The 16,765-nt window shown below is 44.8% G+C and overlaps 1 long non-coding RNA gene across 47 annotated transcripts in view; it reads right to left on the minus strand.

The window, feature by feature from the left end:
- Window positions 1-16,765, minus strand: part of LOC119567900 — a 111,373-nt gene that overhangs the window by 12,121 nt on the left and 82,487 nt on the right. Inside the window, exon 1 of one of the 47 annotated variants that reach the window (XR_006285569.1) lies at window positions 14,535-14,553. The exons of 39 other annotated variants lie outside the window; for them this stretch is intronic. This is a non-coding gene — a long non-coding RNA (uncharacterized LOC119567900). Of the gene's footprint in view, window positions 1-2,702; window positions 2,722-5,188; window positions 5,208-5,736; window positions 5,756-7,341; window positions 7,383-10,641; window positions 10,661-13,395; window positions 13,415-13,915; window positions 13,935-14,534; window positions 14,554-16,765 lie in introns of those variants that run through there. 7 more of the 47 variants (XR_006285556.1, XR_006285550.1, XR_006285543.1 and 4 more) reach the window with 7 other exon arrangements.

Consider the following 16,765-nt stretch of genomic DNA (forward strand, 5'->3'; position numbering starts at 1 on the left):
TACAGTATATGGCAAGGAAAAATATTGTTAGAGTGGATTTCAGCTAAATATGATCTACCAGACCTCTGTGATACTATGGTGAGGAGTGGGGTACAGACATTGACTAGACTAGATTCCAACCAGTTATACTCAGGTTCCATTTACGTATAGTTTATAAAAGTTAAAGAAACAACTGATCGGTATTTACTGAATGGTTAATCAACTGTTCTTAGACTGTTATAGAATCCAACAAGGCAGTAAACTAGCTCATAACCATGGATTGTACCTTTCTTTAGCACCTTCTACTGATGAGTTATAACTGTTCACAGTACATACTTAATCATGCCTCTGACAGGCTCACAAAACCGAATAATCGATTATTGACCGTGTATACATTATTTATAAATATAGCCTTAATATACCCATTTTGATCATTTTTGGTTCATAATGGGAGTTATCCAAATTCCATTTTGTAACTGACAGACATTTTCAGAAAGTCCAGGTGTGGGATTCATACAGGGTTCATGCGCTTGGCAACATTCAGGGCACACCCGGAGTGTTGTGCTGGAGCTGCGCACACACAGCTCCTCTCAAGGGCATGAACCTTGGAATCTCGCCCAGATGACATGAACCGTGGGAAGCCCTCCCAGGACTGGGCTCAAGGCCCGAGAGCAAGGAATGCGGTAGATAGAAATTGGGTAAATAAGAATGTTAAACAAAGCCAGTGTATTCCTTTATCTGTTGGAGAATGTAATGCGCGGGGGGAGAGAGAGAATAAAGGGGAAGGTGGAAAGCTGACAGGCGGCAGCCCGTTAGCAGACCAGCTCGCTTGCTTGCTAAAAGCTGTGTTCCGGTCTTGTCATTGAACCGCCACATCCAGGTTTTGAAAACTATTTTTTAAAGTTAATGGCTAATCATTGTGGTATCTAGCCATACTCTTTCCATTCATAGATCTATTGATTTGCCATGAAAACCTACCACAAAATACTGAGACACTGCATTTCAGTTCCATCATGTATCCTCTGCACTATGATTGATATTTTTCAAAGTTAGACAGCCAACTTCCATTGAACTTCAATGAGAAACTGGTTGCCTCTCTCCCTGAAGCCTTTTTTCCTTTTGTCCTTGTGCCATACTCACATGGGTTCACCATCACCTTGGTCCCCTTTCCAAACGTGAGCTTATCTCCTCTATAACTCACACAGCCCAGAAAACCTTTACAAGAACCTTCTTCATGGCACTGACCTTACCTAATATTCTGCTTGCACTTAAGCTTTTACGGAATGTTCCTATTTCGGACACAAAGTCTGCAAGTCTGTTTCAGCTGCAGTTCCAATGTGTCCATCATGGGCCCTCTTTGATTTCAAAACCTGATAGAATTGGAGCTGGAAAAGTTCCATCTAGGCTCATACCCCTGGTCTTGCTGATCCATCACCCGACTTGCTAATGTATTCAAGACGAAGATGGTCTTGTGTTTGGGATGGGACTCGGGAAATCTCGGTTCCATCCCCAGCTGTACCACAGGACTCCTTTAAAATGGTTCGTTTGGTTAAAGCAGCACAGAGAGGTCAACTTACTTGGGGTAACAAGATGTTTGGTCCCAGTTCCAAATATGATTTTTCCATAGCCCTGAGTTTTCACACTGTGACGCCAGCCTCTACGAAATGGGAGGGTGACTGTCTCAAGTCAGTCTGATTTTTTTTTTTCAGGTGACATGAAATTTGTAAAACTATTTCGTTTCGACTGAGAAATCACATTACTCGAGTCATTTGTTAAAAGAACTGAAGAAATCCCTGGTGGAAATCTCGTCAGGAATCCAATATTTACCCAGAGATTGGAGTTTGACTGGGTGATTTACGAAGTAATTTCCTACCCTGACTCTTCTAAACCTAGGAATTATATGATCATGTGAAAAGATTCTGGATAAAATTTTCAGAAGTGACATGAGCCAGATTTAAAGGTATTTAGGTACCAAGTGAATTTTCAACAGACCCTAGGCACCTCGCACCCATTAACATCAATAGACGTTAAGTGTCTAGGTGCTTTTGAAAAATCCCACTCAGCACCTAAATACCTTATGGTCAGATTTTCAAAGGTATTTAGAAGCCCAAAGGTGCGGATAGGCACCTAGTCGGATTTTCAAAGTGTCAAACTGAGTAAAGTGCCTAATTCCCATTGAATTTCCTATCTGCATCTTTAGTCACCGAAATACCTAGGAAAAGTTAGCCGTTAGGAGCCCAAGTTTCGCTGAAAGCCAGTAGGTCTTAGGCTTCTAAGTACATAGGATTTTTTCCCCCTTAGCCTCCTGAGTCACTCGAAGATGGGACCCAAGGTCATTCATTTGAAAATTGTACTCCCTCTTAATAAATACAAGGGTTTTCATGCCCAGGTGGGTCACCTAATAGAATCTCCAGGCCTCAAGATCCTATCTATCTGTACCCTGCCTTTCTGTATATGTACACATCTAGTTACTCAGATCCATTCTGTCTAATTATAAGTCCCTCATTACTATATTTTCTTTCTTTCTTTCACTTGTTGTCGCACTGCTGTATTGATCTATCCCCATGAATACTTCTTCCTAACCCTCTATCTTTCTATCTTTCCATCTGCAGGATCACTTAGGTATCTCTCTGTATTCCATGGAATGCGAATCATTGTCTTCTGCAGCCATCAACACAATCTCTTCTTCTGCCCTTATCATTTCATCGTTATTTTATACTCACCCGGCTTGACCGCCAGCCTGGTCCCCTTTCCAAACGTGAGCTTATATCCCCCACCTCCGTAATTCACACAACCCAGGAAGCCTTTACAAGAACATCCGTGACTGGGCTGATGTGTGACACGATTCTGCCCTCCATTAGGGTTTTCAGAACACTTCCTGCTTTGGACACCAGGTCTATAAGTCCATTTCTAACTGGATTTTCCCCATGTGTCCATGTTGGACCCCTTTTGCTGCCATCATCGTATGGGAATTGGAGATGGAAAAGAGGTATCTAGTTCCATCCCCAGGGATTCCTAGGTCCACTTAGTCTGTACTTGCTACAGCTAGTGAAGTAAAGGGAAAGGCTGGTTGGTTTGTTTGTTTGTTCTTTTTGGCTGGGCTGGTACAAAGAGATCTGCCTTCAAATCCCAGCTTTGCTGTCACAGACTCTGTGTGACCTTGGTCAAGTTACTTAGGCTGACATTGTCAAAGCTGTCTAGGCAACCTGGGTGCCATGAAAGCCTGGCCCACTCCCTCGCTGGTGTTATATTCGCAGCATACGTGCAGAGAAGTTAGAGTAGTTTATAGTTTTATCTTTCTGGAAGATTGCAAGGTAACACTGCTTTATCTCTTAGACTCCACAACTCTCATTATCAAGAACCAAACCCAGCAAGAGACAAAGCAGGCTTCTCCTTAAGGCAGAGAGGAACAACTTGCTCTGGGCTGGCACTTTGCAAATAACTGCTGAGGATCCTGCACTTCCCCCAGAGCCCCCTAACCTGCAAGCAGCCCCCTTGGAATTGAAAGGGAAAGCTGTAATTTTAGCACCGGTTTTCAGTACACCACAATTGTCTAAAAGGGATGGCTGGCTTTGCTGTTGAAGCAGCATTAGGCAAATCAAACTCACCGGGGGTAACAAGAAGCTTGGTCCCAGTTCCAAATACGACTGCCCGCACTCCCTGATTAGTCACACTGTGACACAGGCCTCTACGAAATGCAGGCAATGGTCCCAGCTCATTCCCTTTACCATGTCGTACAAAACAGGTCAGAGGAGCTGGGGAATGATTTCCCAAAGGAAGTGTACTGGAAGGAGTGTAAAAGGTCCCTAGTGAATATTATAGGATCAACAGACCATTGGCACCTGGATGGGAAAGACCTGCCCAGTCTCTTTCATCCCTGACTTCTGTAACTCTAGGATGTATGTGATGACCTGAGAGATTCTAGCAATGCACAGGAGGGTGATAAGGACTTAATAGGTCAAGTAGTGCATTTCTCAGGTTATATTTATCTATCTCATGAAAACCAGCCACAAATATGAAGTGCTGCATTCCAGTTCCGTCGTGCACTTTCCACATTCTGCTTTTGTGGATTTGTCCATGTCCTGCTCACCTGAGCTGACCTTAGCCACGTCCCTCATCCAAACAGCAGCTGATCTGCTCCAAACTCCACACAGCCCAGGAAGCCTTCACGAGCTTTCCTGACGGCGCTGAGTCACAGAGAATAAATGCCTGCCCAAAGTTACAAAGTGAGTCAGCCACGGGGGGAGGAATGGAACCCAGGAGTCCTGTCTTACATGGCAGTATTTTAACTACTCCCAGCATGTACCGTCTACACTTGGTTGTCCGGGGTACCTGCCTTGGTGCAGGCCTAGCCTAGCCTGGAGGGGACCTCCTTATAAATATTAGCCCAGTGGTTGGGGTAATCGCCTAGGATGTAGAATACCCATGTCCAATTCCCTTCTCTGCCTGATGTGGAGACGGGATTTGTTCCCGGCTCTCTCGCATTGCAGGAGAATGCTGTAGCCGCTGGGCTGCGGGATAGAGTGGGACGAAGCCTTCTCATTCTCTCCTGTTGAAGCTGTTCCACTTTTTATAGTTAAGTCAACGGAGCAGGGGCTTGAATGCAGGTCTCAGTACATCCACGCCCTAACCACTGGCCTATCGCGACACGAGCTGGATGAGGGAATATCTTTTATTGGCCCAACTCCCGCTGGTGAAAGAGGCAAGGTTTCAAGCTACGGTGAGCTCTTCTTCAGGTCTGGGAAAGGTACTCAGGGCCAGCACAGCTGAGTCCAGGGTGGAGCAGATGGTTTCGCATAAGTCGATAGTCACTGGGACAGGCGAAGAGCGAGACTGACTATCCACAGTCTGTTCACAGGCCCATCCATAGTCATTCATGATGACAATGGGCACTATCAGATAGACCCCAGGTCTGCTCCAGTCTGGCAAGGCACCTCAGTCACTTTCTAGCACTTCCTCCTGCCACCGGCCCATTCATGCCCCCCTCTAATGGCTCGTGGTGTCGGGCCAGAGCCTCAGGAGGCCTCAGTCAGCACAGCTCCTTTGGGGTCAGGGAGCTACACCAATTCATACCAGCTACGGGGCTGGCCCTGACCTACACCTTTACTCCCGGCAGGGCCAAAACACAACCAGCTAACTGGGAAAGCGCTTCCCAAAACGCCAAGACAGATTAAACAAAACAAAAGTCACTTGGGAACACTGAACGTACCTGGAGAAACCACAAGTTTAGTCCCAGCTCCAAACAGAAACTTATCAAATCCCCCGGTCCTCACTGTGACACAAGCCTCTACAAAATGGTGGGGCCGGGGATAGCTCTCTGGGCTGGGTGTGGAGCTCTATCCGCACACAGGAGGCACTGAACAGTGGGATGACCCCACCAAGGGAAGGGGATGGAAGCCCCATTCCCCAGGACAGGTAAATCTGGCTATCTGTTCTTGCACCTCTCTCTCTTTATCTGTCCTTCCGTCCACAGTGTCTATGCCCTTTATTTCATCTGCATTATCTGTCTGTCCTTCCAACTGGGGTATCTTTCACCGCAGTATCTCTGTCCATCTGTCTGTCTCAGTACACACATGATCCTTGTTCCGTGATATCTGATCACCTGGGGCGTCTATTCTGTCCCTTGTCATTTAACAAGATTCTTACTTTTTTGCTCAGTTTCACCCCATTACCAGCCCCTCCAACAAATTAAGCACCCCCCTCTGGTGTCTGCACCCTGCATATTAACCCATATTCCTCATCTTACTTCTCACTTACTGGGTTCCACCTTCACCTGGGTGCCACTCCCAAAGGTAAGTCTGGTTCCTGAGCCTCCTAGTTCACACAGTGATTTTGGATGCAACCAAAACTCCACTTCCTTGCTTTTAGCAAATCGGCTGATGTCCAGGCTCCAGCTACGTTCATGTGTATATATACACTTACAACTATACGTAAAGAGAATATATGTGTAATCTCTCTCTCTCTCTCACTTCACACACACACACACACACATATTACTGTAACACACCTAGGGGTCCAAACCAAATCCAGGAGCACAGTGTGCTAGGAGCTGTACAAACTGAAGAAGAGACAGCCTCTGCCCCAAAGAGCCTACAATGGAAATAGACACGAAAGTACCATATTATGAATTTGAAGAGGAGGAGCTGAAGCACCAGGAATGATTTGTCCCAGATCACACAGGGAGACACTGGCAGAATTGGAAAGAAACCCTAGTTATTCTCAGTCCCCAGTCAGTGCCCTAACTACAAGATAATGACCACTTTCTAGAAAAAAATCAGTGCAGGGCTATGAAAATAAAATTGATTTTTCCCTCTTAGAGCTGGTCAGAAACATTTCTGCCAAACTTCCCTTCAAAGGAAAACTGAGTTTTCAACTGAATGAAAACCTTCATGGAAGCTGCCTCCTTCCCTTCCCTTCCCTTCCCTTTCATTTCCTTTTTTTTTTTTTAAACTCTTCTTTGGCAAACCCAAAGAACATGAAAATCAAAAATTGTTGGGCGAAACCTGCAACTTTTCAGCTGAATATTTTTGGTTTTCAGGTGCTGGCAATAGAGCAATTATGGGTGTTTAGGGTTTTCCACTAAAACGTTGACCTTTTTGGATGCAAATTCCAGTGAGAACCAAAAAAACCCTGTGGTTTTTGCTGAAAATTTTCACGAAAAAATCCTTCCATTTTCTGACCACCTCTAATTATTACTGAATTTCTCAAACCCGCCAATGAACATCACACCGGCATCTTTGGGTCGAGCGTAAATCAACATAGCTCCATACTCAAGTGATAGTCAATGTATCCTGATTTACACCAATGGGGGGAATTGCCCTACCTGCCTGTATATAATTCTACTCTTAATGAAGTTGAAAAACCAGTTTAAAAAAAACCCTGGGGCATTAAACATACCTGGAGATACCAGAAGTTTGGTCCCTGCTCCAGATGTGAGTTTGCTGTAACCCCCCGTGTTCACACCCAGACACGAGGCACTACAAAATGGTGTGGGGGAAGCAAACCATAGTGGGAGACAATTTAGGGCAAAACACAGGAAGTCTTGGGTTGTGGATGGTATCTCATAGGAAGGGGATGGAATTTGTGACACTTGGGTTATTTAAAATAATTGCTCCATTTATTTATTTATCTAATCTTCCTTTGCTCTAACGATGCCCATCAGACACTATGGTGATGGAAATCAATGGAAAAAAGATTGGATGTTAATTGGACAGCTAGCTACATTTCACTGATCCCTGCACTGTTACAATATCAAACAGATATTCACTAGGCTATTGCCACCCTAAATAGCCCTTAATAACACTCACTGGGAACCCAACTGCCCTAGCCACGGCTCAAATGAATAAAACTCTGGCCTCTCACTTGGTTTGACAAGAAGCCTGGTCCCTTTCCCGAAGACGAGTTTGTAGCTGTTGATGTTCACACAGTGTTTTCTGGTACAACAAGAACGTGCTCAGAATTGTCCCCACACACCCATGCAACCTCCACTCTCCCTTGGCTGCCTCCCTGAACGACAACAGGCCCGATCCACCTGCCTCAGCGAAAGGGGAAAGTCAGCGGGCACTCCACTGGAATCGGTGGAACTATTATTGGCCAATGCCTGGCATGAGAAGAAGCAGACTCACGGCACTTATTCCACATGGGCCAGATCTTCACCTGGTGTAAATGAGTGGAGTTCCTGGGACTTCTAATAATAACAGCTACTCTTTCGACACAGTGTTGTAGCCATGTTGGTCCCAGGATATTAGCAAGATGAGGTGGGTGAAGTAATATCTGTTACTGGATCAGCTTCTGTTGGTGGGAGAGACCAGCTTTCGAGAACCTGAAGAAGAGCTCTGTGTAGCTCGAAAGCTGGTCTCTCTAGCCAGCAGAAGTTGGTCCAATAACAGATATTACCCCTTACACCACTTTCCATCTGTAGATCTCAATATGCTTTGCGAAGGAGATTCATACCATCATCCCCTTCTGTGAAATGGGGATAAAGAGGCACGGAGGGGAAGGGACTAGATGGTAAGTGAAGTGAAGCGACATTGATTTACACCAGCTGAGGATTTGGCCCACATATTCTTTGCATTGAGCCTTGGAAACACTTGCAAGGATCATAAGCACTAAGTCTTATCTCTTTCTTTCTACCACTTTAGCCACCCAGTTCTTTCTATCGATCATTGTCTGTGCCTCTATTTATCCCTCAATCCATCACTCATTCTCCTTTCATTTGGCCACTTTCCTGACCCTTTCACTCTCTCTGTATTTATCACTTAGTAAATACCATGGCAGCCTCCACATAGGTCTGTCTGTCTTTTCTTTCTCTCTTGCTGCCCATTTCCATTCAATGGCTACTACACTGGATATTCGCTTACAGCCACTTTCTAATTATCCCCATTACATCAGCAGGAGCAGGTGGAATAACAGCTCGGACTAAGGTATTTAATTCACTTTTCCCAGTGCATGTTGCTGCAAACAGACGTTTCCCAGCACTGTGGCTGGATTAATAATGATCAATTAAACCAGATGAGATTTCCCCCCATTAATCAGTGCATGATTTATTCATATCATGAATAATAGTTTCCACATCTAACTCCCTGACATTGTTTTGTCTGTTACGGGGTTTTATACTTACTGGCTTCAACTGATAACTTTGTGCCTGTCCAAAAAATCACATTGTTTCCGGCAGAGCCCCCTCTGTGCTGCCAAAGACAGGCCTGTGGTTCCTCGGAACCCACTGCTCATTTTGAATCCTGAAACCAATATTTTTATCTGTCTTTCTTACACTTCACACTTCTGATATGACCTTTTCCTATAACTTAACCTCTCATTGAATTCATCCGATACTTTAGAGAGGAGGGCTGGGAGTTTCAAAGGGGCTGAAGAGCGTTAATGATAACAATACCCGCTTCTTATCATTAGTAGATCTGACCGCGCTTTTCAAAGGAGGTCAGCATCTTTATCCCCATTTTACAAATGGGGAAACTGAGGCAGGGGGCGGTGAAGTAGCAGGTTACTGGAAGAGTTGTGAATAGAAACCACGTCGGCTGAGTTCAAGTCCAATATACACCTCATTATATTCAAGTTTCCATTTAAATTAAAGGGAGACGAACAGCTCACTCCCTGAGGCAACTTTGAAAAAGCCAGTCAAGAGAATAATAGGGGACATATTACAGGAATATAAAATATGAATGAGCGAGAGAGAGACGGTAGATCTGGCACATCTATTTACCCAGCCTCCTAAGCACTGGAACAAGCTACCATGGAAAATGGCGGGTCCTCCATTTTGTGGTGGCTTCGGACGGCTTTCTGGAAGATATGCTTTACCCAAACACTAGTTATTGGGCTCAGGGCAGGGGTATATGGATGAAATGCTATGGCTTGTGTTATCCATATCCCTCAGCTATGAAAATCTATAGTGCAAGAACAAGGAGACATTCAAAGAAATTGAAAGGCAGCAAATATAACACTGATAAAAGGAAATACTTTTTTCCCATTCAACTGGGGGCTGCTCAGATGCAGAGCCAGAGACCATGCCCACCTAAGAGAGTTATTGAGGTTTTCAAAGCTGCCTGAAGGAGTCAGATGTCAGGTTCCCATTAAAAAATAATAGGAATTGGGTGTCCAAATCCCCTAGGTGGCTTTTAAAATCTCAGCCAAAGTGTGTGTGCGGGAAACGATTAATGTCCCCATTTTACAGCTGAGGAACTGAAACAGAGATTGTAGCTGGGATTTTGACACCTAACTGCTATTGAGTTTCAACAGGACCTGAGCACCGAAATCTCTTAGGCTCTTTGGAAAATTCCAGCTTAAGTGACTTGCCCAAAAAGGGTAAATATGGGAATTGAACTTTGTTCTGCTTAGTCCTAATCCCGCCTCAAACTCCCTGACCTTCTTGATTCTCCTTAACCCTATTTACATATATTTTGGAGAACTCTAAGCTCTTCCCCTCTCTGCTCCACTTCACGCTCATCAGACATTTTCACGTTCTCACCTCACTTCTCACTTACTTGGCTTCACTCTCACCTGGGTTCCATCCCCAAAGATGAGTCCAGTCCCTGCTCCTCCATAATTCACACAGCGGTTCACAGAGTGACAGAAACCCTCACCCTGCATCCACCACCATCTCCTCACTGATCTACCCAGTGGTCTCTGTGCTAAGTGCAGGATATAAGGCAGAACAATTATGGCCTCTGCAAAATGACCTTTTGGATCCACAAAAGCCTTTCTAGGATATGCTGATAAATAGGAACATGTTAGTTCTCTGCCCATATATTTTCTATTATCTCAGATAGATCAGAGTGATTCTTCCCTCACTCATCCACGTATAAATCAGGAATAATTTCACTGGAGTCAATGGGACTGGTTCTCTTTCCACTCATCGCAGCGCAAAACAGGAGTACGTCCATTGGAATCAATGGTTTCAGAGTAGCAGCCGTGTTAGTCTGTATCCGCAAAAAGAAAGGAATACTTCTGGCACCTCAGAGACTAACAAATTTATTTGAGCATAAGCTTTCGGGAAAGCTTATACTCAAATAAATTTGTTTGTCTCTAAGATGCCACAAGTACTCCTTTTTTTTTTTTATTGGAATCAATGTCACTCCCATTTGTATAACCTCATGTAACTTAGATCAACATCAGGTCCAGCTACTCATAGAGAATAGAAATTCAGCTCACCTGGGGTAACTAGAAGTTTAGTTCCACTGCCAAATATGAGTTTCCCCCTTGCCCCAGAATCAACACCGTGACACAGACCTCTACAAAATAGTGTGTCTAAGTCAAGACCCATGGGTCTTCAAGGGACAGCAGTCTAGGACAGTGAGATAGTTGTGGGGCCCCAACACCTAGGACATAGACCGAAGAGAGACCCGGGGGTTGTGTTATAGGCCGGGGGGATTGGATTGTTAAACCTGGGGTGAAACTCTGGACCATTGAAGTCAATGCAAGTTTTGGTCATTGACTTCAATGGAGCTGAAATTGTAACCCTGGGTAATATATTGATGGGAATAGAACTTTCCCATCTCAGACTGATAGTGAGTGAAGAGATGCTGTTCAGAGATTTATAAATACTCCATTGTTAAAGAAACTAGTGGGTTGTCACTGAAGTGGAGAGTAGAGAAGACCAATAGAATCCACAGTGGTTCTCTGGGGGGTCTCATCTCTGGATACCTAGAGTGATGGCAACTCAAGAGATATCCACTTATTTTCCTATTTATATCAGCATTTAGCATTTGTTGCATGATCACTCCAATGCCAAATATATAGACACTTCCCCTGTTAAATTTAAACATTGCATGCAACTTTCCTGGTTTAACAAGAACCCTCATCCCATTCCAAAACATGACTTTGAAGCTACTGGCATGCAAAAAGCAATTATTACTGCAGCAAAAACATGCCTAGATATCAACTTCTTTCTTTCTCTTTCTTTCTTTCTTTCCTTCCATTGCAATACCTGTATCCATCCTTCCATTCAGAGTATCTGTCTCTATCTATCCTCAGAAATTAAAGTGCTTCTGTCTCTGAATGCTGTAAGATAAATATTCAAGGCATATTTGACATTGATACACCAGTAATGTACTTATAAATTCTCTCTCTCTCTCAGTGCCCATCACCACAGTATCAGAGTACCACTCAAGAACCACAAAACATTATATTTTCTTATAGTCCCCTCATCATTATTTATGTCTGTATGAACGAGGACTGGGATAACAGAGACGAAGGTCATTCTTTACCCAACTCCCATTGACACACCTAACTTCCTTCGACTCCACTGAAAATACCACCTTAGTGTTGGTTAAATAATATTTGTGGATAAATTATCTGATTAATTTCCCCATAAAATTTCAGTTAAGACCCTTACAAAGAAATGTTTCTACCATCTCTAGAGATGACTGAATAATATTCAGGTACATTCTTGCAATATTTACTCATCAATTAGTGAATCATTTTTTCTTTATTTTTTTTTCATAATTCAATCACCTCTTGAAATCCCTTGATGTTGTTCCATCTTGCAATGGGTTACATACTCACTGGGTTCGACTGATATTTTTGTTCCTTTGCCGAAGATGAATATATCTCCTGCCCCATAGTTCACACTGTGCTATGCATTGTATCAAAAACACGTCTAAGCTCACAGAACCTGTTCCTCAACTTCCATTCATTAGCACTGATTTCAAAACAATGGATTGGGTGTTTCCAGGATCACACCTTCAGCTAGAGAAGCAAGGATACAACCACAAAGATCTTGACCATTCTCTTCAAGGAATCCTCCTCACATGACTTAGCAGCAGTAATAAAATTAATGCCAACCATGGGGAAGAATTTCAAAAGCACAGAGGGAAGCTAGGTGATGAACTCCCATTGATTTTTTTTCCAGTGGGATTTAGGTCCCTAAATATCCATTTGTGTATTTGCAGATCTCCCCCTATAATGATTAAATAACAATTTTATAGTAATTCTAGAGAGAGATTTTCAAAGAACCCTCTGAGATGTCCATTGGAATATTGGCTATACTATTTACCAGATTGGCAAATCTAGTTTGTTAGATTTCAGCTTTCAAATCTAACTGACATGTTGGTATATTCAAAACCATTTGACCCGCATTCATGTTTGCAGCCCTAAGGGTGTTGGGTGCCAAAATCCCATTGCAATTCAACCAGAGTTGGGTGCCTGACTCCCTCAGGCTCCTTTGAAATTGTCAAGGCACTATACAACCATTAATTAATGAACCCTCCACACCCCGCCGGTCAGGCTGGAAAGCATTGCTATTACCAGGGCGCGGATGGAGACACCTTGAACAGTTAGTACGTGGCACGCTGAGCACAGTAGATTTACACCCTGGCTTGCTGTGCATTAACTTGCCATGTAGACATGCCCTGGGTGTTATTCTGGCCTCAGTTACACTGGTGCAAGTCTCCTGTATTACTGTTTATATGACAGTGGACCATAAAGGTCCTAACTGAGAACAGGGCCGCCTAGTGCAGGTCGCTGCCCAGGCACCGAGGCGAGAAAGAGTCCCTGCCCTGAAGAGTTTACTCTAACTATACAAGACACACAAAAGAGGGAGTAATGTCTCCGTTTTACAGATGAGGAATTGAAGCACAGAGAGATTATGGTTAGGCTATTCCAAAGCATTTAATGGAGTTGAGTTTCAAAGGGGTTTGCTTGCCCAATGGGAGACAAGCAAATAATTCCCTAGGCTCTTTGGAAAACTCCTTGCCTAAGGGATTTATTGCAAGGTCTCACATGGAGTCGAGCCAGGAATTGAACCCAGACCATCTGAGTCCCAGTCCAGCACCTCAATGTCTTCCTCCTTCTCTGTCCTTTTTCTTTTTCAGTGCTTATGTCATGCCCATCACCGTGGTACCTGAGCACACACTGTGGCCAGTGGAGATTAGAATAAGGCTCACAGAGAATGGGAATTCAGCTCACCTGGAGTAACGAGAAGTTTGGTCCCGCTTCCAAATACCAGCTTCCCCAGTGTGCCAGTATTTACACTGTGGTACAAAGCCCTACAAAATGGCGTGTCTGTGCTGTCACGTGGGTGGTTGAGAGAGAATGTAGAGAGAGTACTGGGCTGTGAAATGGTAGCCCAAGGTGGTGGTTGGACCTCCAGAGTACTATACAACAGGGAACATGAGCCTAATGAGAACTTTGTGGGCAACTTAGTTTAAGAAGCCTCATCCTATCTGTGGACATCTCTTGGCTGTAATCTAACTGGATAATGCTCAACCCCAAAGCAATCTAGATTCTTCCATTTGGTCCCATCACAAACTAGTGTGACAGACGGACAGATAGACAGACATACTTCTAGTTTTCTTCACTGACATGTTCACTATAATAACATTAAACTTGTTTATTATTACTTGGCCATTCCAAATTGCCCATCTCTTCCAATGTAAAACCAGTCACTCCTTGAATAATTAAAAGGAATCAACCACATGCATCTTACTTGGTTTAATAAGAAGCCTCGTCCCACTCCCGAAGGTGAATTTGAAGCCATCATTGTTCACACAGTGTTTATCACCACAACAAAAACTTCCCCGGAACCATTTTATATACACCTATTCCACCCTGCTTATTCCAATCCTTTCACTTCTTGGATAGAATACACATCATTTATTCTGACCCATCCAATGTTTTCCTATGCCCCCCTTAGTCCTAGTTATATTAACCCCCTTTTGGACCAAGTTAAGCAGTTACTCTTCTTACCTGTCAGATTTTAGCATAATCTTCCCTCTTACTATTAGTCCTCTCGTAACACCTAGAATCTCCATCCAAGGTCAGGGCCACATTCTTATCACTCTCACGCCTATTGCTGTGGGACCGAGGCACAGCGGTCACTGATTAGGGCCCCATTGCATTGGGGAGCTACACAAAGCATATGTGGAGAGACAGACCCTGCCCCATAGAGCTTGCAGTCTAAAATAGGAAGGGCGGTATGGGAAACAGAGACAAAATGATGCCTCCAAGGTCACAGAGCAGAGAAAGGAACAGACGCGGAGGGTCTGGAACAGGACACTACTCCCCTGTCCGCTAGACCCCACTAGCGCATTTAATGTCACACTTACTTGGGTTCACTCTTAATCTGGTTCCATCCCCAAAAGTGAGTTTGGCCCCAGCGCCTACATTATTCACACAGTGGTTGATGCTGTGACAGAAACATCATTCCTCGACTTCCTCTGAGCCCTTTACCAACATATGCACCTTCCTGCAGGCTAGGCTCAGGATTTAATGTAGTGAAGCCACAAATGACCTCTACAGATACAGAAAGGATACAGCCCTGGAACATGCTAATAACCAGACTGATGTTCTGTTTATCTCTGTGTTTTACGTTATCCTGGGTGGATGGGGGTAATTCGCTCCTCACCCACCACAGTATAATTCAGGAGTAACTTTAACCAAGTCTATCCATCTGTCATCTCCTTATATCGAGTCCCGTCAGATACTAGAATGATGGACAGCTGTGTGAGAACTAGAAAGGAGGAAGGGCTATTCATATCGCAATAAGCAAACAGCATGGACATCTTCGCTACACCAATATCAGGCTCATGCATTCGCACGCTGCCATTCTAATTCACCTGTCCCATCAACTACAAAACAGCCACGAAGGATTCAAAGGGAGAACATGCATGCCTCTTACTTGGTTTAACAAGAAGCCTGGTCCCACTCCCGAAGATGAATTTGTAGTCACCAGTGTTCACACAGTGCTTATGAGCATAACAAAAACATCCCCAGAACCACCACATGGACAGACACGCACAACTTCTGTCCTTGCTCATTCCCATCCTGGGGCGATTTAACTAAAACATACAGCATTTATTCTTCTATTGTATGTATGTACTACTCACTTCTCTCCCTTAGTCCTAGTGTTACCCATCTTGGAAAGTCTTCAGGGTGGAATTTTTAAAAGCGGCTAAGGGAATTAGATGCAATGGGGCAGAGTTTCAAACTCACCTAAGATATTAAGCAGCACAATCCTATAGGTTTTTAATGGGACTTTTCAATAGCTTTTAAAACCAGATGGGATCATTAGATACATCATCTAGTCTCAGAGTAACAGCCGTGTTAGTCTGTATTCGTAAAAAGAAAAGGAGTACTTGTGGCACCTTAGAGACTAACCAGTTTATTTGAGCATGAGCTTTCGTGAGCTACAGCTCACTTCATCGGATGCATAGCATATCGTGGAAACTGCAGAAGACATTATATACACACAGAGACCATGAAACAAAACTTCCTCCCACCCCACTCTCCTGCTGGTAACAGCTTATCTAAAGTGATCCTCAAGTAGAGCCATTTCCTGACCACCTACTACTGGCTATAGTGACCCAGTTACCCTGTATTGTTTTTGACTAAAGCATATCTTCCAGAAAGGCACCAAGTCTTGACCTGAAGACTTCAAGAAAGAGTGTCTTCTTTATTTCCCTTAGTAGTTTGTTCCAATGGTTAATCGCCCTCCCTGTTAAAATGTTGTGCTCCATTTCGATTTTGAATGTATCTGGATTTAACTTCCAGCTGTTGGTTCTTGGTATGGCTTTCTCCACAAGATTCTCCACGTAGTATCCTCTCCTTTGAAGACACTTATACACCATGATCAAGTCACGACTTGAGCTTGTTTTTGATAAACTAAACAGATTGAGCTTAAATCTCACAGTGTAAGGAAGGAGTGGGCAAACTTTTTGGCTTGAGGGCCACATCGGGATTCCAAAACTGTATGGAGGGCCGGGTAGGGAAGGCTGTGCCCCCTGAACAGCCGGGCCCTTGCCCCCTATCCACCACCTCCCACTTCCCGCCCCCTGACTTCCCTCCTTAGAACCGCTGACCCATTCAACCCCCCTGCTCCTTGTCCCCTGACCACCCCCTCCTGGGACCCCCCGCTCCTAACCACCCCCTAGGACCACACCCACTATCCAACCCCCCTGCTCCCTGTCCCTGACTGCCCCGACCCCTATCCCCACCCCTGTCCCCTGACAGGCCTCCTCGGGACTCCCACGCCCTATCCAACCCCCCCGCTCCCCGCCCCCTTACCATGCCACTCAGAGCACCAGGACTGGCAGACGCACCGCCTGGCCGGAGCCCGCCATGCAGTCTATAGCACTAGGGCAGGCCGGCGCCTCTCACAGCCAGGCTGCCCGGCAGGAGCTCGCAGTCCCGCCACGCAGAGTGAGGCGACATGGCGAGCTGAGGCTGCGGGAGAGGGGGAGGAGGGGCGGGGGCGGGGCGGGGGCTAGCCTCCCCGGCCGGGAACTCAAGGGCCGGACAGGACGGTCCCACGGGCCGTAGTTTGCCCACCCCTGGTGTA

The sequence above is a fragment of the Chelonia mydas genome, chromosome 13 (assembly GCF_015237465.2).
Source record: "Chelonia mydas isolate rCheMyd1 chromosome 13, rCheMyd1.pri.v2, whole genome shotgun sequence".
Lineage (NCBI taxonomy): Eukaryota > Metazoa > Chordata > Testudines > Cheloniidae > Chelonia > Chelonia mydas.